At 49.0% G+C, this 2,663-nt stretch overlaps 3 pseudogenes; 2 read left to right on the top strand and 1 right to left on the bottom strand.

Moving 5' to 3' along the window:
* Positions 1-1,045, bottom strand: part of LOC102866133 — a 1,894-nt pseudogene extending 849 nt beyond the window's left edge.
* On the top strand, positions 148-615 carry LOC102853113 (annotated as a pseudogene).
* The window catches only part of LOC102866530, a 9,146-nt pseudogene continuing 7,526 nt past the window's right edge, over positions 1,044-2,663 (top strand).

The raw sequence follows: 2,663 nt of genomic DNA on the forward strand, positions 1-2,663 counted from the left end.
AATGGATGAATGGAAATCCAAAATCTCTGTATATGTTCATTAAAATTAATAAAATTTTTTAAAAAAATTGATTGTTGAGGCCAGAGCAGGACTGGTCAGCGGAGGAGGGAGCAAAGCAGCTCGCCGGCAGCCACTGAGATGGAAGAGATGCAGCACCAAGGCTTCTTCCTCACCCTCCTCGCCCTCTTGGCGCTCACGTCCTGGCATCCAAAAAGAGAGACAAAGTGAAGAAGGGCGGCCCGGGGAGCGAATGCGCGAAGTGAGCCTGGGGGCTCTGTACCCCGAGCATCAACGACTGGGGCGTGGGTTTCCATGAGGGCACCCGCGGAACCCAGACCCAGCGCATCCGGTGCAGGATGTCCTGCAACTGGAAGAAGGAATTTGGACCAGGCTGCAAGTACAATTTTGAGAGCTGCGGCGGGTGTGACAGAAGCATCGGCACCAAAGCCAGCCAGGGCACCCTGAAGAAGGTACAATGCCCGGTGCCAGGAGGCCATCCTTGCGATGATGCCCTGCACCCCCAAAACCAAAACCAAGACCAAAGCCAAGAAAAGAAAGGAAGGGGAAAGGCCTAGAGGCCTGAATGCCAAGGAGCCTGTCTTCACCTTCCTGTAGGCCCAAGATACAATCCACCAAGTACCTTTTTTCTACCCTAGCTTTATCAGTCACGCTCCGCCTCTCCTTCTCACTCCCCCACACATATCCCCTCACCCCAAGCACCCAGAGTGAGGATGGTCCCGGGGATTCTGGGAAGTTTGAGCCTCCTCCCAAAAAGATTTGATTCCCACTTGCCCTCTCCACTCTTTGTTCTTTCCCTCAATGACACTATGACTAAGAAACAAAATAAACCACCTTCCCCCCCCCCCCAAAAAATATAATTGACTCTGTTCCTCTCTGAGCCAGTGCTGAATTTATAGCCTTATCAAACTGAAGGAGCACTTGAAGAGCAAGTTTGGAGGTGATCTCTTGAGACTGTATGAGCTCATCCTAGGTTCTCTTGAAGACTGTTTCCCAAGGTGGTATTTCTGTATAACTGACAAGCCATGGCTTTGGTAAAAAGAATTGTAATTTTCCACTCAGGCTTGCATTGATATCCTGTTCAGCTGTGCCCTGTTCAGCTGTGGGTCGCATGCTTTGGGCCCCACTCTTGACAAGAAGCCTACCGGGACCAGGCTCAACCGCCTCAGCTGCTGAGCCTCCCCTGCCCGGTACTGACCGCAATGAAGCCCTAACTGGCCGACCCTGAGCAAGCACCAGGAATGAAGGGCCCTCCAAGTTTCTCATAGAGACTCAGGCGCAAACTCTGCGGACTGACAGGGCGCAGAGACCAGCTTTCCCTCCCGAGCCCTTTTCAGCTCACGCAGTACTAGTGTGGAAGGCGCTTTCTCGCCGCAGAGCAGAGAGAAGCCCACAGGAGAGGCCTAGTTCCCGATCACCTCCCAGCACCCGTAAACCTCCAAAAGAACATTTTTACATTAAATGTTTTTAATCATTTTCCCAAAAGTTCCATAATAAAAAGTAATAATTAGAGCAAATGTAGGAGCCCAAATCTATGGCATACACTAGCAAATATAAACAAAAAATGCACAGAGGATTAGTTACAATTGAGACCTTCTAAGAATTAGATCAGATGCGGATCAAAAGATTTCTCCAAGCCAACTATTTACTCTGCTTACCTGTATATGTTTTTACAGAAATATTTTTAAAGTTGGTAATATTAAAGCCATGTGATGAGCCTTAAGGATCATTGAGATGATTAAGATCCCTGAAAATGGCTGGAAGAAAAGAAAAGAAAGGAAGAGAGGAGAAAAGGAAAAGGGGGGGGGGGGGCGGGATAAGATTTCTTCAGAAGAATAAAATAACCCACAGGCTGGGTAAAATATTTGTCAGTGACCTATCAGAAAAGACTAATCTAATAATTATACAAAACTCCAGCAAGAAAAAGACAACTCAATTTCAAAACTGGCAGAAGATGGGAAGGTCCCCTGAGCCAAACCCTGAGTCATTCAAAGGAGCAGGTGGCCGCTGGAGCAGCTAAGCAGGGGCGCAGACGGATTTACAGACACGGAGATCGGGAAAGAGGAGCACATGCAGCCAGGACTTGAGAAAAGCCGGGAGGGAGGAGGTAGGGATGGGAGACTAAGAACAGCAAAGTTTTGCTTAAGACATGAGTTCATCTCCCTTCAGTCTGGCCAAAGTTGCCGGTCAGAGCGCATAGGCGACCCAGTGTCCCAGAGTTACGGAAACCCCCCCAGAAGCCAGAGTTCAGGGGAGAAACAGGAGGAACACGAGAAATTCTACTTACCGCAGGCGAGTGTCAGGCATATACAAAGAATTGGTAGAATGAAGCACAAAGCCATCGTTGCCTGTACGGCGCGGAAGCTGAATCATTACCAGCCTCAGACTCGCACAGACTTGTATACTGATAGGTCCCTCCCACTGCTCACCATCCCTGTTCCGCTCCACCCATTCTGGCCACCAGAGGAGGATTGCGAAAGTTTCATTATAGGCAGCAGGTTTATTCAGATTGTACACAGCTTTAGTTTGCTTGGCTCCACAGTCAACAGTCTTGGCACCAGCAGCCAGGAAATTAAAAGGCGCATTGCCATTGGAAAGTCTGCTGTTAGGGACCTCTCCAAAGTGCTGAAGAGCAGTGGTGTCTC

Source organism: Elephantulus edwardii, unplaced genomic scaffold, assembly GCF_000299155.1.
Source record: "Elephantulus edwardii isolate Elephantulus edwardi_28Jun2011 unplaced genomic scaffold, EleEdw1.0 scaffold00184, whole genome shotgun sequence".
Taxonomy (NCBI): domain Eukaryota; kingdom Metazoa; phylum Chordata; class Mammalia; order Macroscelidea; family Macroscelididae; genus Elephantulus; species Elephantulus edwardii.